Genomic DNA, 23,122 nt, shown 5'->3' with positions numbered 1-23,122 from the left:
GAATCTAGCCCTTCACATTGCATTATCCAGTAACCACATCAACCTTTAATCCACATCTTATACTTTTCTCATATTTTGTGTGTTCTTTCTTCCATATGGGAATGAATGCTGACACATAAATGCTCATATTATTTTATTGATGAAGTATTCCACTAAATGAAAGAAGATAGAAATGAACTTTTGACCAATGCTAGCTGATAATATTTACTCTTCCATATGCGTTGTGTTCTTACATCTTCTTCAGTATGAGGTCTGGGATGTACACCATGTGATTTTCTTTGCCATATGCCTTTTTCAACAGCTTTTCTCTTTATTTCTCCCTCTGTTTCTTTTCGTTATAGTTCCTTGCCACCTCGTCCAGGTGGGCTTTCACCCTCTCCTTATTCTTCCTCACTTCTTCCTTACTCTCTGCTTTTCTAGCTCTGAGCAGTTCTTTTACTTTGTTCTTCTCCAACAAGTCTCTTTCTTTCCTCTCCTTTTTCTCCTGCTTTGCCCTGACTCTCTGGGCGCGTTTAGTTTCCATCTGAAAGAGAAAGTCCATACATGTTGGTCAGTGATCTGAAATATGATTATTACTCCTTCTCTAGCATGCAGTCAACTTAATCTGTTGAATCTGATAGTATAACCATTAGGAGGTGACTTATGACCTCCCTGAACTGTGACTGGTTAAATGGAGTACTGTACCTGTGCCTGCTCTTGCTCTCTGAACCTCAGGACAGTCTGCATCTGGTACAGCTTTATGTACGCCTCCTTCATCTCTCTTTGTCCCTTTGCATTTTCTCAATTTCACTACTCTTTCTCTCCCGCTCCTCTGTAATCTTCCAGTTCTCCTTCTCCATCTCTCTCTTTTCAATCTCCCATCCCTTCTTCTCTTGTCCATTCAGGCACAGAATCCTCATCTTTTCTCTTTCCAGAGCCTCTATCGCTCTCTCCTTCTCTCTCAGCTCAATTATCCACTCCTCTGCTGCCTGCGTGCTCCTCCTCTTAATCTCCTCCTTCTCCTTCATCCATCTTTCCCCCCGTTGATCCAAGAGGCTTCGTAGGCCAGCCTTGGCCTTGGCCCATCTCCCCCTGCCCTCCTTCCAGGCTACTAGGGTCTGATTCCTCTCCAGGTCTGCTTTGGCCAAAGCTGTCTCCAAACCATTTCTTATGAGGTTCCATCCATTCCTCTCTCTCACCCTCTCCTTCCCCACCCTTTCATTCTCAGCTAACAGTCTCTTCTTGTTCTCCACTGTCACCTTCCATAACTTGGCCAAGGACATCTTCACCTTTGATATCTTGTCCACCATTGTTTGTTTGTCGGTCGCTGCGCTTTCTCTCTGTTTGTCCATCACCTCTCGCTGCCTTTCATTCTCAGCTGACAGCCTCGTGTTCTCCACGGTCAACTTCCCTATCTTGGCCAAGTGCAGTATGTTCTGCACCTTCAGCTTTGCCATCTTGAGCTCCATATTTTTTCTGTCTGACACTGCGCTTTCTCTCTGTTTGTCCGACACCTCTCTCACCCTTTCATTCTCAGCTGACAGCCTCGTGTTCTCCACGGTCAACTTCCCTATCTTGGCCAAGTGCAGTATGTTCTGCACCTTCAGCTTTGCCATCTTGAGCTCCATATTTTTTCTGTCTGACACTGCACTTTCTCTCTGTTTCTCAAACAACTCTCTCTCCAGCTTCCATTGGTAGCAGTTTACCTCAATAGAAGCCTCAGTCTCCCTTATCTGTCCCAGCAACTCTTCAATTAGCCTTTCTCTTTCTTGCTCTGGTTCCACCCTCACCTTGTTGACTTCCTCCAACACCTCTCTCTGCAGCTTCCACCGGTAGTGGTCTACCTTGTTACAAGTCTCAATCTCCTTTCTCATTCTCAGCAGCCCCTCCATTTCTCTTTGTCTTTCTATCTCTCGTTCCCCCCTCATCTTGTTGCCTTTCTCCATCTCCTCACTTTCAGTCATGTCTTTCTCCATCTCAATGACTTCTCTCTGCATCAATATGTATGGAGAAACATGTATTCCTTATTTTTTTTGTTTTGTGTGAATCTTTTCCATGTCATTTTCTTAAAACTGTCTGGCCATGCCAGTTTTCCAACTTCAGTTACCTTCAGGCTAACTGGTATAATTTATTAAATGGTAATAAGTAGGCCTACCTTCACTGATTTCCTTAGAAGTCAAACACTTTTACACATTATTATGTTCAACTCACCTCTCCTCCGCGAGATCTGTCCACTTATGAAGATTTAAAAAGATATACACTTGAGTAGTTATTGTGTGGTGAATGGATATGCTGGTTGTTTTCTTTGGTTTGGAACTTGTTGTAGCCAAGTTCTAATTCCAAATTCTATGGTTGTAGCCTAGCTTAATTGTTGAGTCATAATGAGATTGGAATGTTGGCTTGAATTCTGTATTATGGACAAAAATCTCAGAATTCTGAAGATTTTAGAATTATATTTAAAAATTATTGTTTGTCATACATTCTATATACATCATTCTAGCCCTTGGATGCTCTCTCAGAGTTATAAGTCTTATATTCTCAGCCCAAAATAAAAAGATACTCAAGGGCACATCTACAGTTTTTTTACCTAGTCAGCTCAGGGTTTCGAACCAGCAACCTTTCGGTTACTGGTCCAACACCCTTAACCACTAGGCTACCTGCCACCAGTGTATGATGGGCATCTTACAACAACTACAGCTGACATTATTGTGGTCATGTTAAGTATTTAGTTTTTTATTGGGATCCCCAAATAGACGTTGCCAAGGCAATCATTTTTTTGTTTTTTTATTTTTTTATTCAGGCTGCAAAGTAAGGATCCTACCAGGGATTATTTATGTATGATGTTGGTAGAATCTATACATTGGGATAGTAGTAAGGATCCTACCAGGGATTATTGATGTATGATGTTGGTAGAATGTATACATTGGGATAGTAGTAAGGATCCTACCAGGGATTATTTATGTATGATGTTGGTAGAATGTATACATTGGGATAGTAGTAAGGATCCTACCAGGGATTATTTATGTATGATGTTGGTAGAATGTATACATTGGGATAGTAGTAAGGATCCTACCAGGGATTATTTATGTATTATGTTGGTAGAATGTATACATTGGGATAGTAGTAAGGATCCTACCAGGGATTATTTATGTATGATGTTGGTAGAATGTATACATTGGGATAGTAGTAAGGATCCTACCAGGGATTATTTATGTATGATGTTGGTAGAATGTATACATTGGGATAGTAGTAAGGATCCTACCAGGGATTATTTATGTATGATGTTAGTAGAATGTATACATTGGGATAGTAGTAAGGATCCTACCAGGGATTATGTATGTATGATGTTGGTAGAATGTATACATTGGGATAGTAGTAAGGATCCTACGAGGGATTATTTATGTATGATGTTGGTAGAATGTATACATTGGGATAGTAGTAAGGATCCTACCAGGGATTATTTATGTATGATGTTAGTAGAATGTATACATTGGGATAGTAGTAAGGATCCTACCAGGGATTATTTATGTATGATGTTGGTAGAATGTATACATTGGGATAGTAGTAAGGATCCTACCAGGGATTATTTATGTATGATGTTGGTAGAATGTATACATTGGGATAGTAGTAAGGATCCTACCAGGGATTATTTATGTATGATGTTGGTAGAATGTATACATTGGGATAGTAGTAAGGATCCTACCAGGGATTATTTATGTATGATGTTAGTAGAATGTATACATTGGGATAGTAGTAAGGATCCTACCAGGGATTATTTATGTATGATGTTGGTAGAATGTATACATTGGGATAGTAGTAAGGATCCTACCAGGGATTATTTATGTATGATGTTGGTAGAATGTATACATTGGGATAGTAGTAAGGATCCTACCAGTGTCACACCCTGGTGTTGGGACTCATTATTGTTTATCCAGGGTGTGTGCAGTCTATGTGTTTGTGTTCTATGTTGGGTGTCTAGGTTGTTGTTTTTCTAGGTTGGTTCAATGACTCCCAATCGGAGGTAACGAGTGTCAGCTGTTCGGCTCGTTATCTCTGATTGGGAGCCATATTTATTTCTGTATGTTTTCCTGTGGGGTTGTGGGTTTTTGTTTCCGTTACGGTGAGTGCACCGTGGAACTTCATGATCGTGGTTTATTGTTTGTCGTGCTTTAACTTAATAAAGTCTACGATGTTCACTCAACACGCTGCGCGTTGGTCTGCTCCTTCACACGATCCTGACAGAAAAACCCACCATACCAAGACCAAGCAGCGTGTCCAGGAGCCGAGGGTCTGGACATGGGAAGAGCTTTTGGACGGAAAGGGGTCCTGGACGTGGGAAGAAATCCTGGACGGAATGGATCGCCGTCCATGGAGCGAGACGGAGGAGAGGCGAAGGCGAGAGGAGCAACGGCGTCGGCAGAGCCAACGTCGTAAGGACGAGAGGCAACCCCAAGAAATTTTTGGGGGGGGGCACATGGCTTGGGCGACGGAGCAGCAGGAGGCTGCCACAAGGGAGAGTCAGAAGGCGGCCAGGTTAAGGGGGCTGACGGAGGCAGAGAAGGGTAGGATTCAGTGGGCTACCAGGTCAAGGGGGCTACTGGGTAAAGCAGAGAGGGAAGGTGTTGAGGCACGGCGTGTGGTACTGGGGTGTGTAACCAGTTCGGTCCGGCCCGTTCCTAGTCCCAAGGTGCAGCCAGTAGTGTGTGTTCCCCGTACGGTACAGCCTGTTCCGGTCCCTCGCACTAAGTGTAAGGTGCGCGTCGCCAGCCCAGCCCGGCCTGTTCCTACTCCACGCACCAGGGATACGGTGCGCTTCACCAGCCCAGCCCGGCCTGTTCCTACTCCACGCACCAGGGATACGGTGCGCTTCGTCAGCCCAGCCCGGCCTGTTCCTACTCCACGCACCAGGGATACGGTGCGCTTCGCCAGCCCAGCCCGGCCTGTTCCTACTCCACGCACCAGGGATACGGTGCGTTTCGCCAGCCCAGCCCGGCCTGTTCCTACTCCACGCACCAGGGATACGGTGCGCTTCACCAGCCCGGCCCGGCCTGTTCCGGCCACTCGCACCAGGGATACGGTGCGCGTCGCCAGCCCCGCCCGGCCTGTTCCTGCTCTCCGCACTAGGCGTGAGGTGAGTCCCCAGGGTCCAGCATGCCCTGTTCCGGCTCCCCGCACTAGGCGTTATGGGAGTCCCCAGGGTCCAGCATGCCCTGTTCCGACTCCCCGCACTAGCCCTGAGATGCGTGTCCTCAGTCCGGTACCTCCGGTTCCGGCACCACGCATCAGGCCTACGGTGCGTCCCCAGGGCCAAGCATGCCCTGTTGCTTCTCCCCGCACTAGCCCTGTGATACGTGTCCTCAGCCCGGTACCTCCAGTTCCGGCACCACGCAACAGGCCTACGGTGCGCCTCAGACGGCCAGAGTCTGCCGTCTGCCCAACGGGGCCTGAACTGTCCGTCTGCCCAACGCCGTCTGAACGGCCCGTCTGCCCAACGCCGTCTGAACTGCCCGTCTGCCCAACGCCGTCTGAACTGTCCGTCTGCCCAACGCCGTCTGAACTACCCGTCTGTACAGAGCCTACAAAGCCGCCCGTCTGCCATGAGCCTTCAGAGCCGTCCGCCAGATCGGAGCCGCTAGAGCTCTCCGCCAGACAGGATCAGCCAGAGCCTTCCGCCAGACCGGATCAGCCAGAGCCTTCCGCCAGACAGGATAAGCCAGAGCCTTCCGCCAGACAGGATCAGCCAGAGCCTTCTGTCAGACAGGATCAGCCAGAGCCTTCCGCCAGACAGGAGCAGCCAGAGCCTTCCGTCAGACCGGATCAGCCAGAGCCTTCCGCCAGACGGGATCAGCCAGAGCCTTCCGCCTGCCATGAGCAGCCAGATCCGTCAGCCAGCCATGAGCAGCAGGATCCGCCAGAGCCGGCCAGCCAGGATCCGCCATTCAGTCCGGAGCTGCCCCTCAGTCCGGTGCTGCCACTTAGTCAGGTACTGTTCCTTAGCCTGGTGCTGGTCCTTATCCCGGTGCTGGCCGTTAGCCCGGTGCTGCCCCTTAGCCCGGTGCTGCCCCTTAGCCCGGTGCTGCCCCTTATCCCGGTGCTGGTCCTTAGTCCGGTACTGCCCCTTAGTCAGGTGCTGCCCCTTAAACCGGTGGGGGTCATTTGGAGGAGGCTACATAAGCGGGAAGTGACTATGGTGGGGTGGTGGTCTAGGCCGGAGCCAGAACCACCACCGTGGACAGACGCCCACCCAGACCCTCCCCGAGACTGTATTCTGGTGCGCCCGGAGTGCGCGCCTTTAGGGGGGGGTACTGTCACACCCTGGTGTTGGGACTCATTATTGTTTATCCAGGGTGTGTGCAGTCTATGTGTTTGTGTTCTATGTTGGGTGTCTAGGTTGTTGTTTTTCTAGGTTGGTTCAATGACTCCCAATCGGAGGTAACGAGTGTCAGCTGTTCGGCTCGTTATCTCTGATTGGGAGCCATATTTATTTCTGTATGTTTTCCTGTGGGGTTGTGGGTTTTTGTTTCCGTTACGGTGAGTGCACCGTGGAACTTCATGATCGTGGTTTATTGTTTGTCGTGCTTTAACTTAATAAAGTCTACGATGTTCACTCAACACGCTGCGCGTTGGTCTGCTCCTTCACACGATCGTGACAACCAGGGATTATTTATGTATGATGTTGGTAGAATGTCTAAATTAAATGACTAAGATTCAAGCCTCCTGTCAATTAGGGAGATTTGTTCCTTTATTGTGTGTTTAGTTGTACCTTTACCTTCCTGTAGTTGGCCATTTGGAAGGATTCTGTATGGAGAAAGGTCTAAAATCACTCCCAATGTGTTCTCCAACTCATAAAACATTTTAGATAAAGGCTCAGTGCCGTTATCCTCACAAGGGAGATATTTAAAGGGAGAGTCAAATTTGACCCCTACCTTTTTGAGAATTTTTTTATTTTTTGTTAAACAAAATCTCTTTCTCTGAGCAATTTCTCTTAGCAATTGTATAAAATCATTTAATTTCTAAAAATGTTGGCATACAATATAGCTCAGTATTTGAATTATTTATTTTATACAGTCATTTTTACTCATCTTTATCAAGGGAGTCAATAATTTGGGACCCCATTTTATGGTTCAAAGTTAGAGATATGTTGAAACTGGATCCATCATAATGATTCAACATTTTAAAGTATGCCATGGCCTTTACTGGCCAAAGGTTAAACTACTGTTATGTTAATGCTATACTATGGTGTTGTGCCACTAGACTTTGACCAGATATTATTGCATCCAAAGATCAACTGTACCTAGAACATAGATACAGAGCCACTTGTCATCAGGAAGGTGCTCTCTCAGCAGAACGGAAAATATCTCAATGACTTGACATGTTCTGGTTGTGAATACAGGCTACAAGGTAAGACTCTTCCAAGGGATTATTATAAAGTGTGTAGGGAAATTAAATATATGGTGTTATTATAGTATAGAGAATGGCAGTAAAACACTCAGATCTAACAGTCCATTTCACCTGGGACAGGTACGTGACAGTTCAATCATACAAAATGGCGCTAACTGGGCGTAGGCAAGTCAAATTCAAAAACATATTGTTGTTCATATCTCGTATTATAGGATTCGTATATCGTGGTTATTTTACCATTTGTATAAATGATAATCTATCATAGTTCTAAATAATCTTTCAGAATATCAGAACATTTGTTGTTTTCAAAATTACAATGAGCTCATACTTCCAGTGTAATTTGGTATGAAACCTGAATGTACTTTTCTTAACATTGATATTATGAATTCAATTCAATAATAGTATAATAATAGCAGACCTGTTGAACAAAGCAACACACTAGAATGAGTGGAATTATTACAAGAGAAAGTGAGACATTATTATTATTATTATTATTTATTATTAATATTAGTAATATTAGTTCCACTACATGGAGAAAAGGTGAAAAATATCAGTCATGACTACGTGTTGATGTGATTGCATTAAATCACCTGACTGTTTGGACGTGTCTGTTAGTAAATATTTTATTTCTAAGAGATAATGAATAAAATAGAACAATTGACCTTCAAGAATTAGTTGTCACTGTGTTCACCAGAACCAACATGCTGGATCTCTGTTTAGGGGTCAGTGAACAAAAATGAGTCTCTCTGGGGAGAGAGAGGAGGGGGGCCCTGCCTCTAAAATTAGTCTCTCTGGGGAGAGAGAGGAGGGGGTCCCTGCCTCTAAAATGACTCTTTCCAGGGAACATGACACCAAAGCTAAGAGGTGAGATGACAATGTTTTAAAGAATTTATAAGGAGTTTATTTCTAAAACGTTATATCCACAATTGTTTCACGTTTGTTATTTTACATCAGAAATGATTGCTTATGGGTACCTTCATGTGCGTGTAAAATATTGTTCTTCTAAGATTTTAATTAATAGATTTTTGCGTATTAATTTTTATATTTGCAAAACGCTATATAGCTGGAATGAAATATTTGTATCCTGTATATTTGGCTGTGATATGTGGATGTCTCACCAGCACACACACACACACACACACACAGAGACACACACACACACACACAGACACACACGTACCCACATCTTTACCAGCATACACACACATCTTTACCAGCATACACACACATCTATAGAAGTTCTGCATGACACAATCATTTATCCTACTCTTAGTTATTGTCTAATATGTTGTCATGCAGAACCTTATTGTTTTTACTAATTCTGATTGTTGTTTCAAGCGGAATTTTGACAATACTACTGTCAAATCAACACACTCTTCACTCCTGTTTAAACCAAAAAGGGTTCTATCGCTTGCTTAATATATGGAACCACTAAAAGTTCTATATAGAAACCTTTTATAGGGTTCTTTAATCAGAACTCTAGAGGTTCTTCTTCCCTGAACCAAAATGGCTCCATATAGAACCCTGCATGGTGTCATTATGAATTATGGCTACTATTATTAAATAGGAATATTTTTAGAATAATATAATTTATAGGAAAATAGGAATGGTTGAAAAATCCCAATATACATTAAAAATTATCCTTAGAAATAGCAGTGCTGGGGGTTTGGAAAGCCATAGTCAGTCAATCAACAACAGAATAATACTCTTATGAAAAATATTGATCTTTAACTTACAGTCTGTGGATACTATGCGACTAGAAAGGTTAAAAATGCATGTAAGAAATCACAGCGCAGCTGAAAAAAATATGGCAGGTGGAAATCAAAAGAGGATGTTCTACGGAGATGGTGGGCGGGGCTGAGAGTAGCAGAGGGGTGGGATTAAAAAAGATCATGATCGGTAATAGTCATTACTGTAAACACTATAGATGTCTGAGTACTATCTATCCAAAATGTAATATGTATAATTAATTATTATTATTATATATATAAAAAAGTAATTACTGTGTATAAAAGTATTGTATGGGGGGTAGAATTTATCTTGGTTATATGCAAACACACTGGTGGCCAGGGAGGCATCTCTTTGTTCGAACGATGGCCCAACTCTGGCTGACTTCTTTACAATACAATACATTACAATACAGTACAACTTTGTCCATTAGTTACAGCAAACAACAAAAATGTATTTTCTGCTCCGTTCATAACCCCCCCAAACAGCAGACCTCACACATACAGTTGAGACCAGCACAGGTTCAAGCTGCAGTGCAGCGCCCCTGGATGGAGAGCATGTTGTGGGGTTAAGGGCCTTGCTCAAGGGCCCAACGAAAGGTGATTGTTTTGAGGACGTGGACCCAGCAGCCCTCCAGGGGTCAGATCAATTCCGTCCGTTCTTTCCAGCGCCCGGCCCGGGATTCAAACTGGACACTTTTCGGCCACAGGTCCAACGCCTGCCACAGCTCCAACTCATTTGCCGCTGGGCGAAAACCTGAGTTAATATTCAGAAATAAGCATGAGTTAATCTGCCAAAATGAAGACAAAATGTTATGCAGACATCATTATCATGATAACATACATGCAGTTGTCATCAGCAGCAGCCACAAGAGAGAGAGCCTCTGATAGTTCTGGGTAACTGCCAGACTGAGCAAAACATAGATAGTGTGTTAAAAGACATGTAATGATTAACTAGGCTATTGAATCACCAATACTTATTATACATCATTATTATACAGAAATCATTGTCAAAAGCTGAAGAGAAACTGTTGCATGTAGGTCTATATTATTATGGATTGATCATATAGAAATATAGAAACATTATTTTAACTACTCCAAAGCAATTACATGTGGCGCAGGAACCACTGACTCACTGCATTATTATATAGTATTATCAAGACACCTGCTGTTAATTCTTAACTGGTTAGGACAGCTCATGAGGTGTCCTAAATATCTACCGACTAGGTGGGACTAGAGGCTTCATGCATAGCTTTAATTTATACCCATGAGTGTAAAATGTCTTTATTCTCAGCACTTATACGACCAATGTTCTACTCTGAGACACTTTGTTATTAAAAAACTTTGAATGTTTGTTATACATATAAAAATGAATATTACTAATGTAAGCCAGTATAAAGACTGGGTTATGTATGCACTCACTAACTGTAAGTCTCTCTGGATAAGAGCGTCTGCTAAGTGATTAAAATGTAAATGTAAGTGTATTGTGTTGCTCTGCTCATGTCCGCGTTCTGGAACTGTCCGCGTCCCCGTACAGAACTGCCCGCGTCCACGTACGGTTTGGCGCCAAGCATATTGTCCAGTTACGCGCAGAGTGGGCTGAGGTGATCTTGGGGAACAACGATGGAGTTCGTTACAGTGTTGAGACGCCGAAGTTTATTGTTCAATTAGCTTTTTTGCGTAATGGTCAGTGACAGTATGAGTGTAGCCAGATCCTTTTCACTCGCTATCCTTGTTTCATCTTGTGGTTCACCGGATTCGTCATCATCCTTGACGGACAGACGAACGACCTGCTAGCTATCCAAGCTAGTCGGTACAGCTAGCTAAGCTAGCTACTCTACCAGCAGCATCCTAGTTATCCTAGCTACCACTACATCATCACCGGCTGCCTGCATTTATTGTGGACCGATGGAGCTCCCTGGTTGTTTCTTCCACCTGTTAAATACCGTGGAGGGCTTCTCCCTCTCTCATTGACGGATGCTGGGTACCTACTCTCCCTCTGTCCGGTTCTCCTCTCTTCACTAGATGGACGGTAACTTTAGTGTTTAACCCCTCTGTGTCCAAGGACCAAACTTTTGAATATTATTTTCGGGGCGCCTCAAGTGACATTTTTTACAACGTTTATTTCTGATCAAATTAGTTCATTGCATCCGCCATGGAGCCCAGTTTCATAATATTAACTTCTGTCCCTGGTTATGAAGTAATCGCGAAAAATCAAGCCTTATGTTTGGGCATTTTTCACCCTACCAGCTCCTATTAGTTCTATTGAGCTCCGTGGCACCGACTCGCCTTCAGAACGTTCTATTCCCAGTCCATTGTTCTGCGTCACAATGCCAGCTTCACTATTGTTATTAATGAGACCTGCCTGCGTTAACCCTGTAGATTTACCTCAGGTAACTTATTATTAACAAGGTTACTGCTACTTGGTGAGCATTAACCCTGTAGGTTTACCTTAGGTAACTTATTATTAATAAGGTTACGGCTACTTGGTGAGCGCTAACCCTGTATGTTTACCTCAGGTAACTTATTATTACCAAGGTTACGGCTACTTGGTGAGTGTTAACCCTGTAGGTTTACCTCAGGTAACTTATTATTAACAAGCTTATGGCTACTTGGTGAGCACTAACCCTGTAGGTTTACCTCAGGTAACAAGGTTACGGTTACTTGGTGAGCGCGCTCAATGTTAACCTGAGTACATGTTGTGGTGAGCCACAGTCTAAGAGGTGTTGTCTGGCGCAAAGCCATCAAACGTTAAACATTTTCTGGTCATGGTTAAACATATTTGTTTTAAGAAAAAAGTGTACAATCTAAACAAAACGCATGTCCCTGTCCTCTTTTTCAAGATGTGACTGATTTAAACAGCCAGAAGAAATTTTTTAATTAAGAAATAACCATTTTTTTGACAACTTGTTGTTTCTAAGTGGCTGCTGTTCACTGAGTTGCAAACCAAATGGGTATAATGGGGTGATTGTTGTCTAATCGGGTGGTCTAGCTAATAGATTTGTAGATCTGACGCAGTTGCTACCTCAGATTATGAGCCTAGCAAGTGTCATATAGCTCAGTTGGTACAGCATGGCGCTTGCAACACCAGGGTTGTGGGTTCGTTTCCTACGGGGGGCCAGTATGAAAATGTATGCACTCACTAACTGTTAGTCGCTCTGGATAAGAGCGTCTGCTAAATATGTAAAATGTAAATGTAAAAAATGTAATGAATGAGTTATGTAGTACCCACAGATGGCCAAAGGGAGGCTCAAGAGTGCTATAAACCCATACTGTTTTTTGCCATAAAAACCCTAAACCTAACAATAAATCAAATGTATTTATAAAGCCCTTTTTACACCAGCAGATGTCACAAAGTGCTATACAGAAACTATTACCCTACTTATAACCTATTTTAGCTGTAACCCTAACCCCTAATTCTAGGGTAGGGTAGCCTAGAACACTTTTAGAAACTATTTTAGTAATAATATTATCTTAGTAAATACAATTATAGTATTAAATAGCGTTTTGATTATTTTGTTGTTATTTTATTACATGTATAATTGCAAGACAGAACACTTGATAAATAAGACACATTTGTTTTATTTTTCAAATGTGGTTTGAATTGGGTGACCTAATAACCTCTGTGTGAAAGTCCAGCAATTGGCGTGGGGCAGGTTTGAGACTGATCTAATACACTTTATTTCTCAGCTGCCTCACCAATGTCTGTACGTGAATTAATAACTTTTAGTTGCTAAATATTTCCAATAGATGGCAGCATAAGACCACGAAGCATCAGTTATAGGCTACAAGCAGCAATATGATTGACATAAAATAGCATGCAACAAAATACTATATGTCCCATGATTTTCTAAAATGGTCACTCATTACTTTAGTTAGCTATATATCTCGTATTAGGCCTGTGTTGCTTTTGGAAGAGCAATTAAATAGTGACTATAGCAGGTGTTGAACCCCTGGTAAATAATCACTAGTCAGATGCTCCAACCTCAACCCTAGTATACATGCATTTTTAAATATCTAATTTTGCGATTAAACAACCTCGGAATAGATAAGACAAGAGTGCATCTTCCAGCCTACCAATAAATTACATAATGCAACCCTCCCAGTTAGCAAATGTACCTCAACATGCCCCTTGCTTGTGCTAGAAGGCAGAGTGCTCGCTGCTGGTTGATGAATCTGACAATGAATGTACTAGGAAAATACGTTTTCTCGACCAGAGGTGACTAAATTAATGTTCAGGCTTATTGATAATCGTTATTGTAATGAAGTATAATTTCAAAACATGAGCATAAAAACAGGTAATAATAAACATGAATCATCATTATATTATTTCACAGTAATCTGTTAAATGCTTTTTCAGTCGTTCCTCTTGCGTTAGCAGTGTGGAAAGGGACAGTAAAAAGCGTGTGCAGGAGTTTTCCTGTGAGGGGGAGTGGTGGTGTATCCAGGGAGAAAACTAAACTAACCTTCTGAAATGTCATTCATGGTCTTACGCTGCCATCCATTGGAATTATTTAGTAACTGCAGTAGTACTGAATAAAGTATATCATTACTAAAGTAGTAATTACTCAGAATTGCAAAATATGACATTTTCTAGTTCATTTTACCACTTACAACCATAACATAACAATTTATAGCATTACAAACAATGAAACTGACATAAACCAAAAACACCATACATTTAGTTAACTATATATATATATATACTATTTATTTAGATGGGTGACATTATCTGCCAAAGTAAAACCACTGTAGATAAAGTAGAGCTCTCCAGTAGGTGAACCAAAACATTCAAAGGCCATTTTCTCAAAATTGAGGTTACATGTTTATCATCTTTCAAAGCAGAATTACTTTCCCATTGTTCCTCAACTGTAGTGCATGATATACCTTTTTCTAGCTGAGTCTCTACTTTTATCCAATGTCAAAAACACAAATTTCAAATTTTGCTACATAAAATTGAGCTGATCGGTCACATTTGACTATGTAAAACTTAGCAGTACTACTTATTTCTCTGAGAGTGAGGCAGATATATTATTACTGTGTAAATCCTAGCAGTACTAATTATTTCTCTGAGAGTGAGACAGATATATATTATTACTGTGTAAAACCTAGCAGTACTACTTATTTCTCTGAGAGTGAGACATATTTATATTATTACTGTGTAAAACCTAGCAGTACTACTTATTTCTCTGAGAGTGAGACAGATATATATTATTACTGTGTAAAACCTAGCAATACTACTTATTTCTCTGAGAGTGAGGCACTTATTTCTCTGAGAGTGAGGCAGATATATAGCATTGTGCAAAAAAACATGATTATTTGTCTCTCTGAAATGAAACCATCAAGTGATAGATTTTAAAGAAATACATGTCTGTCATTGAACAATCGCATACCATGATTAGCTACTGAAGAAACACACCAATCTCTTTCATAATTTCTTTAAACAATAAAATCTAATTTACCGTTTCTGAAAATGGATATATAGCATTTTGGAATGAAACTCATCTTATGTTTCCCCATCTGAGCTCAGAGTAGATGAGAGATGTAATGTTTGTCTCTGTTGTGTTGAAGCCCAATCAAGCAGGAGAGACCAGCCTCCCCTGTACCCAGCTGTGTGTCCATGAAGAGTGACCGGTCTATGGATCTACCTATAGTGTTTAGAGAGGGAGACTTTTCTACCGAACAAAGGTAAGAAGAACTCATGGGTCATGGTCAGTGAGTTAAACAACACTGTCTCTAGTCATTTCTCCTCTCCCATTTTCCCATTTCTTTTTGTTGTTTTCATAATCCATAGGCTAAATCGATTAGTTACCGGAGTGTAACTCCAGTTCTATGAGTGGAGCGGAGCCCCATAGGGGAGCTCTGCTCCTAGTGGTTTACCCTCTGCCCTAAGGCAGCATCAGCCTGAGACAAAATTATGCACACACCTGCAGCCAATAGGAGTACAGGTGTCCCTATAAGAGGGGATGCCTCACCTCAATCAGCCTCCCAAGATATTTATCTTCAGCGAGACTAGAGAGGGTCGGCAGGGCCTTAAGTCCTATGGGGCTCCGCTCCACTCATAGAACTGGAGTTACACACGGTAACTAATCGTTCTATATCGTGGAGCTCCGCCCCATAGGGGAGCTCTGCTCCTAGTGGTTTAAGGCGGAGCGTAGCGCTCCAAAATGTACTCCCTGCCGAGCCTAACACTTCCCATTAAAAAATGAAAAGGTCAAGCCTAGCAATGGCTGCAACCAATTCCCGCAGTACTGCAACTAAGAACCCATACGGGCGTCACAATATACCGCATCATCGGTTAAAGACCCGCCCCACCTAGTTCAATGGCAATGCCAATGACTAGTGGGCAGATCACCAGAATAGAAGCCTTACTAATCTGTACTAGCAGATAGATGTGCCTCAATATCCCGTGAAAACACTACCGACCACTAATGGAATGACACCAAGTGTCACTCTACATTGTGTACACGGTAGACCGCCTCACTCACTCAATGGAATCCCAGAGATTAGTGGGCAGGAACAAAACATGGGTCATACTAAACTGAACAATCAGATAGATGACCTCACATTCTGTCAAATCAATACATGCCTCTACTGTACTGAACCTGTCAGTCAGGAGTCATGCCACAAGATATGCTTTCCTATCCAAAGCGGACCTGATGGAAACCTGTGTCCATCGTCCTGCTTTTTCCCTCTCCTTCTAGCTCAAGATTCCCCTTCAGCTAAGCTGAGTACAAATCGAGCCAAAGAGATAGAAAGCCTATCTATCAAAAACACGTCTTCCTAACCAAAGCGGACCTGATGGAAACCTGTGTCCACAGTCCTGCTTTTTTCTCTTTTCCTGGCTCAAAATCTCCTTTCAGCTTTGCTGAGTACAGACCGAGCCAAAGAGTTAGAAAACATATCTATCAAAAACACGTCTTCCTAACCAAAGCGGACCTGATGGAAACCTACGTCCACAGCCCTGCTTTTCTCTCTTTCTTGCTCAAGATCTCCCTTCAGCCACGCTGAGTACAGATCGAGCCAAAGAGTTAGAAGACATATCTAAGAGATAGAAACGGATAAATGGAGACGGTGTCGACCATGACGCTGCTCTACAAATATCCTCTACCCCTGTTCCTCTGAAAAGGGCAGTAGAAGCTGCTACTCCACGAGTGGAGTGAGCTCTGATACCCTGAGGCAATTGTCGCCCCGCTGCCTCGTAAGCTGTCTCAATGCCTTCACAAAGCCAATGAGACAATCGCTGTTTTTGAAAGTGGTCTACCTAATGCAGCCGCACCGTGACACACAAACAACTGAGGCGATGACCTAATCGCTGCTGTGCGCTCAACGTAACACGCCAAAGCGCGCACTGGGCACAGACAATGAAGCTTTTCCTCACTCCTCTCCCCATGAGGAGGGGGAGAAAAAGCCCACAACTCCACGGTCTGTGATCTATATGCACTGCTAATAACCTTCGGCACAAACGCCGGGTTAGGACGTAACACCGCTCTGCTCAGATCGCCATTAATGGCAAGGCAGTCGGGTCTCGTCGACAGAGCACACAAATCACTGACACGCTTAGCGGTAGTCAAAGCGAGCAACAGTGCCGTTTTGATAGACAGCATCTTGAGGGGTATTTGATTCAATGGCTCGAACGGCGACTTACATAGCGCTTCGAGTACCAAAGCCAAATCCCACTGGGGCAGCGTGGCTCTAGGCATTGGCCTAAGCCGCCGCGTTCCCAATAAGAAATGTTTCACTAAAGGGTGGCTGAACACGTTCGTTCCGCCAAACCCCTCATGACCAGCTGAAATCGCCGCTGCAAACACTCTAATGGTGGAGGGCGATTTCTGCTTATCAAACATAAGCTGTAGGAAAGAGAGAATACTCTCAACCTGACAGCTCATGGGGTCTACACCTTGTGTGACACACAATTGTGAAAACACATTCCATCTACTGTATACATCTTAGAAGTGGAACTGGCACGTGAACCCTGTATGGTCCTGATCACCGTATCAGATAACCCACGGCGCTCTAGCCTGTCCCTCTCAGCAGCCGGGCCTTCAGTGGTTGGCCGATTATGGGCAACTGCCCTATCGTGCCCCCCGCCTGAGACAACGCGTCCCGTCGATGTGGAATTGGCCAAGGTGGCGCAATCAACATCTGACTCGCATGTGCAGGAGTCCCAGCGGAACCACAGAGTGGGCTGACGACATGAGACCCAAGAGTGACATGATCGACAGCGCCGTCACCGTGTGATTCGGACGACACTTCCTCAGGGCTAGCAACAAGGCTACCCTTCGGGGGTCCGAAATCCGAGCCCTCATCATTACAGTGTCTAGCTGTATCCCCAGGTAGACAATCTGATGACTGGGCCAGGGCGCGCTTTTTTTCCAATTCACAGCGAACCCCAGACGTGTGAGATGAATCACTGTCTGTGTTGTGTGAGTGATCGCCAGCTCTGCTGACGGGGCGAGAACCAGTAGGTCGTCTAGGTAGGCTAGTAGCCGTATTCCCTGACGACGCAACGGTTCCAATGCCGCCTCCACACACTTGGAAAACGTGCGAGGTGCCAGGGCGTACCCAATGGCATCCTCGTGTATTCGTACGCCACCCCTTGAAAGGTGAATCGCAGAAACTTCCTGTGACGCGGCTGTACCGGCACATGAAAGTACGCGTCCTTTAGGTCTATGCTCGTACAAAAGTCTCCTTTCTGGACACATTCCAGCAGACGTTTTGTCGTTAGCATTCGAAAGGGCCGTTTGGTTACGCTCTCGTTGAGAATGCGTAAATCCAATATTGGCCTCATTCCCCCCGTCTTTTTGGGCACCAGGAAGTAGGGTGAATATAGCCCCTTGTTCCTTTGCTCCTAGGGGCCCACTGTGACCGCCTCCTTCGCCAAAAGTTCCGTAATCTCTGAAACCAGAGCGGCCACTTTTTCTGGCGTTTTCATTACCGTCTCCACCACTCCCCTGAATGGGGGTGGGGTCCGATGGAATTGGAGAGCATAACCCTTATGTAACATCTGTTCTAGCCAGCGTGAGAGGGTGCAGCTTCGCTGCCACTGCCAGCAATACAGAGAAATCGGCCGAGCGCGAAGCTGTGGTACATTCAGTAGGAAGGACCTGTATTCCTCTATGGCCCTTGCCGCCGCTGTTCCCCAACACTGAGGTGATGGAACAGCCCAAGGCGGGCCTCCCATGAAAGGGAGAGGAAACATTAATGCGTTCTGAACCAGAAGGAGGGGCAGAGACGTCAGTTAAACCTGTAACCGTCGTATTCCTGCCCTCCGTGAACGCAGCGCGGGTCTGAATTGCACTGACCAAGGCCACAGCCTGCGACAGGGCACCATCCCCAGCAAGCGATTGCGTCATCGTAGATGACTGCAATTCGCTATTAGAGCCCCTCACTCCAATACTCCTAGGAGTCTGTAATATGAGGTCTCTATGAGGTAACACAAGGCGGCGCCTTGATACCTTCTTAACCTTCACCTTCTGTGTGTGTTCAACTCTGCACCTCTGGTGGGTTGAGTCACGCTCAGTGTGGTGAGTATTAGCACGTTCTGTGAGAGGTGGGGGCGCCGATACGTTGGTTACTAATTGCTCCTGTAAGTCGCTCTGGATAAGAGCGTCTGCTAAATGACTAAAATGTAAATGTAAAATGTTATTCCCGTAACCTTAGTAATCCGTGAACGCAGCATGGGTCTGAATCGCACTAACCGAGACCTTAGTCTGCGATAGTGCGCCATCCCCAAATAGCGGCTGCGTCATCATGTCTCCTGACTGAGATTGCAGCCTGCTATGAGAGGCACTCACTACAGTACTCCTTGGAGTCTGTAATGTGAGGTCTCTTTGAGATAAACCAAGACGGCGTCTTGGTATCTTTCCTCCTTTCACCTCCTGTGTGTGCTCAGCTCTGCACCTTGGTGGGCTGAATTACACTCAGTGTGGTGAGCATTGGCGCGTTCTAAGAGAGGTGGGGGCGCCGATACGTTAGTTACTTTCGTGACCGTGGTAATCGGGCCCTCCGTGAACGCAGCATGGGTCTGAATCGCACTAACCGAGAACTTAGTCTGCGATAGTGCGCCATCCCCAAATAGCGTCATCATGTCTCCTGACTGAGACTGCAGTCTGCTATGAGAGGCACTCACTACAGTACTCCTTGGAGTCTGTAATGTGAGGTCTCTTTGAGATAACCTAAGACGGTGCCTTGGTATCTTTTTTCCCTTTCACCTCCTGTGTGTGCTCAGCTCTGCACCTTGGTGGGCTGAATTACACTCAGTGTGGTGAGCATTGGCGCGTTCTAAGAGAGGTGGGGGCGCCGATACGTCAGTTACTTTCGTGACCGTGGTAATCGGGCCCTCCGTGAACGCAGCATGGGTCTGAATCGCACTAACAGAGACCTTAGTCTGCGATAGTGCCCCATCCCCAATAGCGGCTGTATCATCATGTCAGTGTCTGACCGAGACTGCAGCCTGCTATGTGAGACACTCACTACAGCACTCCTAGGAGTCTGTAATGTGAGGTTTCTATGAGGTAACACAAGGCGACGCCTTGATACCTTCTTAACATTCACCTCCTGTGTGTGTGTTCAGCTCTGCACCCCTGGTGGGCTGAGCTACACTCAGTGTGGTGAGCATCAGCGCATTCTGAGAGAAAACGGGGCCGCTGATATGTTGGTTAAACCCGTAACCGTAGTATTCCGGCCCTCCTTGAATGCAGCACGGGTCTGAACTGCACTGACAGAGGCCTTAGCCTGAGACAGTGCGCCATCCCCGATTAGCGGTTGCATCATCCTGTCACTATCTGACTGAGACTGCAGCCTGCTATGTGAGACACTCACTACAGCACTCCTAGGAGTCTGTAATGTGAGGTCTCTATGAGGTAACACAAGGCGGCGCCTTGATACCCTTTTAACATTCACCTCCTGTGTGTGCTCAGCTCTGCACCCCTGGTGGGCTGAGCTACACTCAGTGTGGTGAGCATCAGCGCGTTCTGAGAGAAACGGGGGCGCCGATACGTTTGTTAACTCGTAACCATCGTATTCCGGCCCTCCGTGAACGCAGCATGGGTCTGAACTGCACTGACTGAGGCGTTAGCCTGAGACAGAGCCCCGTCCCGAATAGCGGTCGCGTCATCATGCCATTATCTGGCAGAGACTGCAGCCTGCTATGTGAGACACTCACTACAGCACTCCTAGGAGTCTGTAAAGCGAGGTCTTTATAAGGTACACTTAATACCTTTTATATACCTGCCTTATGTGTGCACTCAGCAACGCACCATGGTGGGCTGAGCTGCACTCGAGTGGTAAGAGAGAGAGCAAGAGTGAGGAAGGTCGAACGTTCTCGGATGTATTATGGAAAAGGGGCTCTTTTTTTGACAAAGTCAGGTAGAGCCAATTCTTTATTACACACATCAACAAAAAACATTCTGCTCCATACCCTCAACGGTAGGGTGGGGGGGGGCAGTGGGCTCAGTCACACCAGGCGCTGCGCCGTCTTCCATTCTCTCCCCCTCGCCGTGTCATAAACGGCGTCTCTTCTGGCCGCCCTTCGGGTGATGCCAGGATGACGCTTTAATGACCTCTCTCGCCGGCACCTCTGGCGCTGCAGGGGGAAGGGGTGACGCCAAGCTGTAGCGAGAGTTACGGCCGCCCTCCATCATATCCACTTCCGGGTTGGAGGGAATGGGGGGCAGCTTAATCTCCCGCTGTTTAACAGCCCACTCAATGAGACCTGAGAATTCAGGCACAGAGAGGCTATGGCGTCATCATCCAGGGATGTAAATGACCTCACACTTTCCTCAGGGAAAAGGGGTGTTAAACATCTGGGTCAGTGTAATGAATTGTTCCAATAGAATATTCATTTCTTCCCCAATAGCCCTGTCATCTCCTGAGTCAGCGCCTTCAGATGATGCCTCAGAAGCTGAGGCTAACACTGATAGCACATCCTCAAGAGGAATATCCTCCCTAAAAATGCCCAACGCTGCTTCCTCTCCTTCAAAAAAGGAGGGCGCAGCTGGCGCATAGTGGGCGATTAATGAGGCTGTCCCTGGCGTGCTGTGTCCCTCAACCCACGAAACATATGTCGGGGGGGGGGGTGACAGCCGCCAAGGGGAACAGCGACATTGAGCTCTGAAAATAGCTTTTGTTAAATACTTACCCTATGGATAAGCTTGGTGTGCTCATTGTAGGACGACGTCGATGAACTGGAAAATCGACAGCGTTTTCTTCGTCCTGAGTCTTCTCTTCGTCTCTTCTTGGCTTCTTCAGTCTAGTCCAGTCGCTGAAGATAAAGGGAGGCTGATTGAGGTGAGGCATCCCCTCTTATAGGGACACCTGTACTCCTATTGGCTGCAGGTGTGTGCATAATTTTGTCTCAGGCTGATGCTGCCTTAGGGCGGAGCTCCACAATATATAACTTTTTTTCCATTTTCATAGTCCTGAAACAATATTAAACAAACACAACATTCCCTGTGTGTCTGTCAGTGAGTGTGTGTGTGTGTGTCAGTGAGTGTGTGTGTGTGTGTCAGTGAGTGTGTGTGCACTCCCTGGATGAGGAGATGTAATCTCTATCCTGATTGCCTAGTCATTTTACCCCTACGTACATGTACATATTTCCTAAATTACCTCAACTCCCTGGTACCCCTGCGCATTGACTCAGTACTGGTACTCCTTGTATATAGTCTAGTTATTACCTCAACTACCTGGTACCCCTGCACATTGACTCAGTACTGGTACTCCTTGTATATAGTCTAGTTATTACCTCAACTACCTGGTACCCTGCACATTGACTCAGTACTGGTACTCCTTGTATAGAGTCTAGTTATTACCTCAACTACCTGGTACCCCTGCACATTGACTCAGTACTGGTACTCCTTGTAGCCTCATTATTGTTATTTTATTATGTTACTATTTCCTTTTTTATTTAGCTACTTTTTGTGACTTTTTAACTCTACATTGTTGGGAAAGGGCTCGTAAGTAAGCATTTCACGGTAAAGTGTACCACTGTTGTATTCGGCGCATGTGAGAAATACAATTTGATTTGATTTGAAGCTCATGCGCAGAAATACGTCATTGTGTCTAATGGTCGTCTTGTGCCGAAATGCACATGTGCAGGCCGTCAAATCAAAGGCACTGCTTCCATATGAAGTTGTTTTTGAATAACATGAAAATGTGTCCGTTTGTTTAACTACTTAAGACAGAACAGTTTCAAAATTAACAACTAAGGAAGTCATTTTTACCTCTCATTGACTTCTTAAACCCCAAACCCTGGCCTGGTCTGCTTCATATGTATTCCCAGAAGACATTTTTTTACATCAGCAGTTGTCACAAAGTGCTTATGTAGAAACCTAGTCTAAAACCCCAAACAGAAAATGCAAAAAAAACATTTGTCTCTCTGAAATTAAGCCATTAAGTGATCGATTTTAATCAAACACATGTCTGTCATTGAACAACCCCCTGCTATGATTAGATAGTGAGAAAACACAACCATTTATTTGATAATTTCTTTAAACAAATAGAAGATAATTTACAAACATTTCTGAAAATGGATATATATCGTTTTGGAATGAAACTCTTCCTCTGTTTCCCCATCTGAGCTCAGAGTAGATGAGAGATGTAATGTTTGTCTCTGTTGTGTTGAAGCCCAATCAAGCAGGAGAGACCAGCCTCCCCTGTACCCAGCTGTGTCCATGAAGAGTGACCAGTCTATGCGTCAACCTATATTCTTCAGAGAGGGAGACTTTTCTAGTGAACAAAGGTAAGAAGAACTCATGGGTCATGGTCAGTGAGTTAAACAACACTGTCTCTAGTCATTTCTCCTCTCCCATTTTACCACTTCTTTTTGTTGTTTTCATAATCCATAGGCTAATCCTTTTTTCCATTTTCATAGTCCTGAAACAATATTAAACTAACACAACATTCCCTCCCTGTGTGTGTGTGTGTGTGTGTGTGTGTGTGTGTGTGTGTGTGTGTGTGTGTGTGTGTGTGTGTGTGTGCACTCCCTGGATGAGGAGATGTAATCTCATGTTTTG

At 44.6% G+C, this 23,122-nt stretch overlaps 1 long non-coding RNA gene across 1 annotated transcript; it reads left to right on the top strand.

Annotated features, from left to right (window-relative positions):
• Positions 1-8,226: 8,226 nt before the first annotated feature.
• On the top strand, positions 8,227-22,777 carry LOC311121444. Its single transcript, XR_014612281.1, has 3 exons — positions 8,227-8,244; positions 14,679-14,795; positions 22,734-22,777. It is a non-coding gene; the product is annotated as an uncharacterized lncRNA (long non-coding RNA).
• Positions 22,778-23,122: the final 345 nt, after the last annotated feature.

This window comes from Coregonus lavaretus (assembly GCF_964263955.1).
Source record: "Coregonus lavaretus genome assembly, contig: HAP1_SCAFFOLD_1456, whole genome shotgun sequence".
NCBI classification, from domain to species: domain Eukaryota; kingdom Metazoa; phylum Chordata; class Actinopteri; order Salmoniformes; family Salmonidae; genus Coregonus; species Coregonus lavaretus.
This window is presented reverse-complemented; position numbering and strand designations above follow the sequence as displayed.